Source organism: Mustela putorius, unplaced genomic scaffold, assembly GCF_011764305.1.
Source record: "Mustela putorius furo isolate JIRA1106 unplaced genomic scaffold, ASM1176430v1.1 tig00000551_pilon_pilon_pilon, whole genome shotgun sequence".
Taxonomy (NCBI): domain Eukaryota; kingdom Metazoa; phylum Chordata; class Mammalia; order Carnivora; family Mustelidae; genus Mustela; species Mustela putorius.
The window spans coordinates 5,418,662-5,427,811 of record NW_025421412.1 but is presented as its reverse complement, the minus strand read 5'-3'; the positions used below and the strand labels follow the sequence as shown (position 1 = coordinate 5,427,811).

The 9,150-nt window shown below is 43.4% G+C and overlaps 1 long non-coding RNA gene across 1 annotated transcript; it reads left to right on the top strand.

The window, feature by feature from the left end:
• The first annotated feature begins 4,624 nt into the window (after positions 1 to 4,624).
• Positions 4,625 to 7,995, top strand: LOC123392406. Its single transcript, XR_006607140.1, has 3 exons — positions 4,625 to 4,834; positions 5,500 to 5,570; positions 6,308 to 7,995. It is a non-coding gene; the product is annotated as an uncharacterized LOC123392406 (long non-coding RNA).
• Positions 7,996 to 9,150: the final 1,155 nt, after the last annotated feature.

The window sequence follows — 9,150 nt, the reverse complement described above, 5'->3', positions numbered from 1 at the left end:
TCAAAGGGTCATGTTAAGTAAAAGCCCCATAACTCCTTTAACTTCTTCATAATAAATTCTTTCCCCCGGAACAGGTAGATAATGAAGCAGATATGGAAGAATTCCAAATTACAAAGAAATCGTAAAGATCTCTTCTTGCATATTTGGTTTATAATATTTGAACAATTCAGATACGAGATAGTACCTAGAGTTCATGATTTTCATTATAAATTTTGAGGCATGTTAAATCCCTAAACATGAAGTCATAAATCTCTAAACACGAAAGATTTGCTATTCAAACTTATAAATGATCACTTTTGACATATTTATCCAAGAAAGAAAAACCTAAAATATATAGTAACTGTACTTAGAAGTTCACTATTATAGAAAAATCTCTCATCTTTCTAAGGATGTTAGAGATAAAGGACCAAGATGGTATTTTAAGCCATAATGTAAAATAAGCTGTACCCCCTCTATGATTGTCAATGTTTTATCCTGCTGGTTTTAATAATGCAAAGCAGATTTCACGATAATAAAGTCCATATGAAGACCCTTTTAAAAAATGAAAAAATCAGGACAAATCAATTCAGTCTACTCACCCTTTTACATATACTATAGCACTTAGGCTGGTTAAAAATGGAACAGTAGGGTAGACGTTCTCATAAAACGGAAAATAATTTCCATCCATTGCTGGTTGTTCCTTTGCAAATAATTTAGAATGATAGGATTTCAATATCAGCAAATAAAAATGATAAGAATTAGAGTCGGTACCATGAGTCTATGTAAAAACTCTTCTTATGTTGGGGTCTTTCAACTCCCCTGGGGAAAGCTGAGATTCACAAATGAACCGTCACACACAAGAGTAACAGAGCAGGCTACTTGATCCCCAGTTGTGTTCAAGGAAACCATCATGCAAGCTTTGGGCAGGCATAAATGGAGCTGATACTACTGAAAACATTCATCGGGCCTTGGCACTCACCAACCCAAGGCACTAAGCTGCTTTTCTCCCCTTCTATAGCTTGTTTGCTTCTGCCCTTCTTCCTCAAGGCTGAAAACCGGAACATTTCTATCTGTCTAAGGTTGACCTCTAGCTCCCCATGCAGTGAGGGCGCCTTCTGTGTCCCTTGGGAGAGCTTTAAAATTTCTGTAATTGTTTTTTATGCCTTATTCGTTATTTCATGATCTGAGTAACTTTTGTGAATGCAATTTTCCTTCCGTATGTTTTCTAGTTGGTTTATTCCTGGGAAATGACAGATTTTTATATGTTCGTGTTGTCCTGTGTGCTGGTTTCCTTCTCCTTTGTGGCCGAGTGCACCAGTTTGATGAGAAAGGTGGGTTTAAACTCATTGGTAAGCCTGACTTTTAGCTTTGCGGTTGAGCACACATTCTCCTCCTCATCGTCTCTGACCTTGAGCTCAGACCAAGCTTCTCCAACAGGGGATGCTTGTTCGTTCGGAAGGAACATCACGGGCGTAGCCAGACTGACAGTCCTCTCCGCTCATCTCACCAGCGTCGACCCATCGCATGTGGCACATGAACGATGTGTTTTCTGTTCTTCCTTTCTCCCTCCTCACCTGCCAAGCTATAGTGTCTATATATGGCGTTCCTAGTCATGCCACTCTGTGCCCACGTGTTGGGGAAATTATATAGAAGTCCCCAGTGACCTTCCTAAATTGGTCCCAATGGTTTGATACATTCCTAATCGTATTGTGAGTTTGAATCCTTGTCATTTCCTTACACCAACAGAGATTAGTTGTGGCAGAGAAATAATGGTGCCCAGAGATGGTCAGCACCCTCCCTCCTGGAACCTGGGAGTGCTTTGCCATATGGTAAAAGGGACTTTGCAGATGTGATTACAGATACGGAACTTGACATAGGGAGATGATCTTGGATTATCTGTGTGGGCCCAGTGAGTCACACAAATCCTTGAAAGGGCAGACCCTTTCTGGCTGTAATCAGAGACAGATGTGTCGATGGGAGCGAAGTCAGAGACATGCATTGTTTCTGGCTTTGAGGACAGGGGAAGGGAGCAAGGACCAAGGGAGGCAGGGTGTCCCCAGACTGGAAACGAGCCCCCAGGAGAAATGCAGGCCCGCTGACACAATGGTTCTAGTTTAGTGAGATCGAATCGTACTTTGACTTCCGGGAATGTAAAAATCACACATTTGTGTGGTAGCAAGCCCTCAGTTTGTGGCAATTTGTAATGTCAGGGATAGAAAATACACTGATCTACTAGCCAGCTCAGGCCAGCATAACAACAGAACAGACTGAACAGCTTACGTATAGACATTTATGTTCTCGTAGTTCTGGAGGCCGGAAGCCCAGGGTCCAGGGCTGGCAGAGTGGTGTCTGCTGAGAGCCCCCTGCCTGGCTCGCAGCCTTCACACTGTGTTTTCCGCATGGCGGAGAGAGAGAAACCAAGCTCTCTGGCATGTCTTCTCAGGGCAACAATGATGATGGTCTCAGATCAGGGCCCCACTCTTATGACCTCATTAGCCTTAATAACCTTCGAAAGGGTTAAGGTTAATGGAGTTAACGCTTCAACACAGGAGTTTCGGAGGAACACAGTTCTGTCCACAACAATTGATTTTATAATTTTCATTATTTCTGTCTTCACTTCTGTGTAGTGCTTAAGGGCATGGAGGTAAGAGTATTTAGTATTTGTAATATCTCCCTTTAAAATATCCCTCCTTCAGGAGCACCCGGCTGGCTCTGTCACTGGAGCATGAGACTCTTGGTCTCGGGGTGGTGAGTTTGGGCCCCACATTGTGTGTAGAGATTAAAAATAAACTCTTTGAAAAAATAAAATAAAATAAAATATTCCTCTTTTTAAAAATGTTTATCTTTTACCTTTTTTGTGCTATTTATTTATTTTTAAGATTTTATTTCTTTATTTGATCGAGAGAGACACAGGAAGAGAAGGAACACAAGCAGGGGGGGACGGGAGAGGAAGAAGCAGGCTCCCCGCTGAGCAGGGAGCCCGACGTGGGACTCGATCCCAGGACCCTGGGACCATGACCTGAGTTGAAGGCAGATGCCTAACGACTGAGCCACCCAGACACCTTATGATTTCTATTTTAAAATTATTTCAGGCTTGCAGAAACTTTACAGAAACAATGCAAAGAGTTCCCTACTACTCTCTACCCACTTCTCTAGCGTCCTCTACGGCAACACTACCCTACCAGACTCAGGGAACAGGGCAGGATAAAATACCATTAGGTAAATCACAGACCATTGTAGGATTGCACCAGTTTTCCATGCAAGGCCTGTTTTCGGCTCCAATCCAGGATTCCATATTGAATATAGTGACCCATTGATTCTCTGTAAACTATTTCTCAGTTCCTTGTCCTTCATGTCCCAGGCACTTTGGAGGAGTACTGGTCAGTTTTTTATTTTTTAGAGATTTTATTTATTTATAAATAGCGTGGTGAGCGGTGGAGGGAAAGGGACAGAGAAACTCAAGCAGACTCCGCACCCACCTTGGAGACGGATGTGGGGCTCTATCTCATGACCCGGAGATCACAGCCTGAGCTGAAATGGAGAGTCAGATGCTCCACCGACTGGGCCACCCAGGCGCCCCTACTGGTCAGTTATTTTGTTGAATGTCTTCATGAAGTTTGGGTTTGTTGTTCCTTTTGTTCCTGTCTGTGCCATTTTCTGATTGGAATTCCAGTTCCAGGCCTGTCCGGAGATGGGGCTAGCCACAGGAGGCCTGATGTTCCCTTGGCTTTGAGGGGGCATTTTATGTCTCTGAAGACTTCCAGATGGAGTGACACCAAGTTCAGTAGACTTTTGCTTTTCACAGGTAGGATTCTCACGTGAGGATCCTTGGCAACCCTACTGTTCTTTCCAAAAGTCTCTTAAGCAAATTCAAAACAGCTGGAAACAACTGCATGCCGAAGAGGAAGAGAAATCGTTTCAGTGAGTCAACCAAACCTGGGTCTGATTAGCGCATGCATGCCTCGTGGAGACAGTGAGCTGGGAGTTGGGGTACAATAATAATAGCTAATAATAGCAAACATTGTTTAGTAATTACTGTGTGCCAGGCTTGTGCTAAATGCTGCACAAATGAATGATCTAATTATCCCTCACAACCACCCCTTGAGGTAGATAGGAAATTGCAGGACTGGGCAGTTAAATAATTTGCTTATGATCATGCAGTTTGGAAGGCATCACTGTCTGCAACAGAGATATTCTGTTGACGAAGGAACAGAAGCAAACAGTACTATCTCGGCCAGGTTAGAGGAGGGTAGATTGGACGGTGGAGTTAGGGGACATGGGAAGAAGCCCAGAGGAAGTCAAGTTCTCTCGGAGCTGAAATGGTCCACAGCTATTATTCAGGTCAACAAACTTCCCCGTTGAGCTATCTCTGCGTTATTCTTCTGTTGGATCAATAACTGTCTTTCCTTACTTCTTTACCAGGCGGCTCATTCTATTTTTGGACAACCGTGACTGTGGAGGTCTTTATCCTTCTCCTCTGCTGAAACCTGCTTGGTCCTGGTTAAGCTGTCTGAAGTTAACAAGATGTATATAATGTCACTTTCACTTGGCAAGCCTTTGGACATTTGAAGATAAAAATAATGTTCTGCTTTCCTCTTTTTGTTCTGATTTGCATGTTCTTCATGTAATATGACTAACAGTGGTCTCACCACGCAGGTCTCTCTCATTTGGTTAGAAGTAGGCAAATCGTAGAAGACAATTCAAATTTGAATTTGACATGAAAAGCAAATGAAAGCCATCGTCTAACTAAGGGGACTTAGATGTCAGGAAAAGGGAACTGAGTAGCCATTCGAGGGTGAGAACCAAAGCCACGGGATCCTCTTGTGTGTGCAGTGACCGTCTGGAAGAGCTCAGGGTAATGCCACTTCAATAATTATTCCTTTCAAGGTTTCCCTTAGAAGAACATGTAACGTAGATTTCCTGAGGACATAATCTGGAGCACATCTGCATTTACAGACTGGATTCTGCCTGGCACTTAAGATGTTTTCCCATTTAGGAGACGCGATTGGCAAATGAGACTTTTTATCTTTTGATCCCATCAACGGGTACCCTGCAGCAGGAGTTGGATGATGGATTTCTCTTGGAACACAGGATCGTTCTGAAACTTTACGGCTCTTTCCGTCCCTTCTTTCTTTACTTGTAACTAAGCCTTGAAAGAGAACTTAACCTGCTAGATATACACTGCATTTGGTCTTTACCCAGCAAACACGGTCATTGCAGATGCCCGAACTATACCTTCTCCTTGAAATGAAATTAAATGTAGAGTCATTGAAAGAAGAAAGCAGCTCCTACAGTGTATTTGAAAACCTTGGTGTTCGCTATACTACTTCAAAATAGTGTCTTTTAGCAGGCAAAACAAGACAAGGCAAAGTCTTTTTTTTTTTTTTTTTTTTTTTCGTTGCCTAATGATAATTAAATAATCAGTAAACTTAAGTGTTAAATACTATTGAGATTCTGGATCAGCTAGAAATCAAACCGAGTCACACATAATTCTCTTCTAAACTTGAATTCTCTTTGCAGCTATTCTGCAAGATGTCCTGAAACGCTGACAATGTGTGACCGTCCCATTTCTCAAGGGCATTCCCTGGAAGGTGAGGCAAGTGATTTGAAACATCTTGGAGATTTCAGGAGTCCGTGCACGAAAGAATCAGAGCAGTTAGATCCTTCAGTCTCCTTAAAATTTGTTATTTAACAGAAATAGGAATTGATTAAATAACTTCAAGTCTAATAGCCAACAGTTTATTCCATTTATGTTTGGAAATGCAGACATATCTGTATTTACTAAATGGAATTTTCTCTTTTTACTGGCAGAAATTCTTCAATTTCTTCCCCATGAAATGTGTAGATGTCAAAATTTTATTGGTATACAGTTAAAATGAAGAGCTCATCTTAGTAATAATATGGTACAGAAAAATGAGCTTTGGATGCTATATGAATGCTTTGAAAGATTTATGAAAAAGACATGCTCGAGACTTCATTTCTCTGGTGTATTTTTAGCAAGATCAGGTGTCATGGCGTTTAAATGAAAAATTTGCTCTGTGTAATTACTCATTGATCAAAGAAACGACTTTGGTTTGGGGGTGAAAATAGCAAATTCAGTTAAAATGTTCTGCTACAATACTTTTGAAATCATTTTGTAAGGTGTTCGCTAAGGCATAGGACCGTGATTCTTGGATACTACGACTTATCAGTGTATCGTCTGAGTAATTCAGTTCCATGAGCTTGAAGAAAGTCTGTAACCCTCCCAGAATTGAATTTTCTCCCCTGCTTTTGTGCTGTGTCACCAGTTTTCTGTTGTAAACAGTAAGAGCATAATTGTCTTCCACAGGGACCACAGAGTCTGGGGCCAGCTCCGCCTGGGGTCATGCAGCCACATCAGCATGAACTTGAGCGTTATCTGACCTCAAGTGATGCCCAGTAGCTGATTGGGTTGTGGAAGAAAAATATTGGAATAGGTAACTTCAGTTTTTACTTAAAAATGAAGGAAATCAAGCACATTAAATATTAAATATACTAAATGGACTGATAGCTTCCCTTGCTTGCACGAGATGGTGCTTCTCACGCAGAGCCCTAATGTGTGGTGAAGGCGCAGCGGGCTCTTTCTTATTCCCCTTGCCTGTACGACTCATAGGGGAGAGTGAATAGCTTGCTTGTTTCTGACTTGAAATCAGTTCTGCTTCCTGCTCAACTGAAATTCGGGGCAACGGAGTTGGGCTGTCTGGTAGATGCCCATTATTTACTTGTCAAGTAACATCACAAGGCATTGATAGATAAAAGAGGAAGCATTGTCTTTGTATGAAAAGAAGCCAACTTCTGATATTTAAAAACACTATAAAACTCGACTCTTTTTCTTGTTTTTTGTTTTTTTTTTTTTTTTTTAGAGAAGAACATTGTCAAACTCAAGAAAACACATTCCTTTAGCTTTACAAGAGGCTAATTCTGTTGTGCTGTTAACCAAATTCGCCAATTTTTTTGGTTTCATTTTTAAATCGGCCTCTGACTAGGTTTCTCTGTCCTTCGTAGTCATTGTCCCTCTGTCTGTCTTTTCATTCTGCTTCTCCCTTCTTATCAGTCTAGTCTCGGGGCAGTCAATGTTAGACTCTTGGTAGATGTGCGTACTTTACGTGAATGGGTATGTGCTATTTTTGCTTGAGCAGCATTTTCCCCCTTTCTTCTGGGAATAGCTCCTCTGTAACTTTGGAAGGCCCCTCCTGTTACCAGTAGGGCTGTCAATCACACGTCCCCCAAACCTCGATCAGTGTCCTGGTGGTGGGGCTGGGCTCAGACCAGGACTTGGTGGAACACAACCAGAGACGGGAGCCCTCTATCTGCTGGTATCTCTCTGGCTGTTAGGACCAGGGAGACTCGGAGCATTCCATAGCCAGCTTTGTACTACACGAGGGAGGCTTGCCCAGTCACAAAATCAAGGGATGTCCAGGTAAGGGGAGCAGAGGGTGACTCCATGTGGGCGTCTCTGTCCGTCTCCGCTGGACACTAGCTACGCCGCAGGATTCTCCGTGCCTCCAGCAATTCGATTTCCTAGTTTTGCTTAGACTAGCTGGTGACGGTGTGTCTTACGTGCTGCTCCATTGTGTCTGGGTAAGATGGCATCGCAGAGACAAAACCGTATGATCTCATCAGTGCGGCTACAAGAATGACAATTTCATTGTGTTCAAATAACAGCCGTCAGGTGGTCAGAGACTCTAAAATCTCATCCCCTCTCATTGCTTTGGTCTTCTGAGCACTTGGAGCCTCAGTTTTCTTGAAAAGAGAGGGAGAAGCATCTACCTGACCTTCTCACACAGAGACTCTGGAAGCCAATAAAGCATAAGAGAACATTTACAAACTGTCGGCCTCTATAAAAATGTAACCTGTTGGGACATACTGGGCGTCTCAGTGGGTTGTGCGTTTGCTCAGGTCATGATCCCAGGGTCCTGGAATCGAATCCCACATCAGGCTCCTTGCTCAGCGGGGAGCCTGTTTCTCCCTCTCCCTTTGCCTGCTGCTCCCCCTGCTTATGCTCTCTTTCTCTGTCAAATAAATAAAATATTTTAAAAAAATGTTACCTGTTATTACTGGTGGGAGTGTCCAATTCCCCAGGCTGTGTTATAGTTTATGAGGACAATCTTTCCTGTGGTGCTTAGGCAGATTTCTGGAGTTGCTGGTACATGTAAGGCTGTGAAGGTGACACGGTTTGTTCCAGGTCATTATAAAGCCCTGACTCATAGAAAATAATCTCCTCCCCATTTAGGTGCCTCTCAAGGCTCACGGGTACCTCCCTGGCTCCCTGTGGAGCTGGTAACCGCTGATCAGCATAAGGTTTCCTAACTTTGGGATGGTTTCCAGTTTGTGGAAAAAAAACTAGGGAAGGACCCTGTTAATGAGGGTATTCTCAGGAGTCGGGGAGACACTGTTGGGGTTAAGAAGAAGCTATGAGGAATTTGAGAGGCAGGGCGGGGGGTCGTGGGGGAAGGTAGGGAAAAATGGAGCAAGATGGGGCTGGAGAGGGAGACAAACCATAAGAGACTCTTATCTCAGGAAACAAAGTGGGGGTTGCTGCAGGGGAGAGGGTGGAGGAAGGGGTGGCTGGGTGACGGACACTGGGGAGGCTATGAGCTATGACGAGTGCTGTGAAGTGTGTAAGACTGACGGTTCACAGACTTGTACCCTTGAAGCAAGTAAGACAGTATATGGTAATTAAGAAGAAGGAGGAGGAGGAGGAGGAGGAGAAGAAACCACTACTGACTGCGTGCTTACTCTAGCTGGCCCTCAGCTAGGACCGCGGATCTCACAATAACCTCAGAAGATGGGGGTTCTCCTACAACAGATGAGTTAACAAATACTAAGTATCTCTAACAAGATGGCAACAAGCTGCAGAGGCGAGCCCCCACCAGAGACCGCCCAGGCTCTGTTCCCGCGTTGCTATTTGTGAAGCAAAGACCATCTCGTTCAGCTCGTTCTTCCCCTGGGGCAGGTCAACAAAGGCACCAGGTAGATGGCTGAGGGGGGCTGTGGTCGGTTCGAGTATTTCCGGTCCCATGGGGAAATCCACGTACATGTCAGAGATCTCCACAACTCCGTAGAAATATTTAAAAGAGGGCAAAGTTTCTAAAAGCATAATCACCATCTTTTAAAAAGGCCGTTTTGACACAACGTGTGTATGTATGTCCA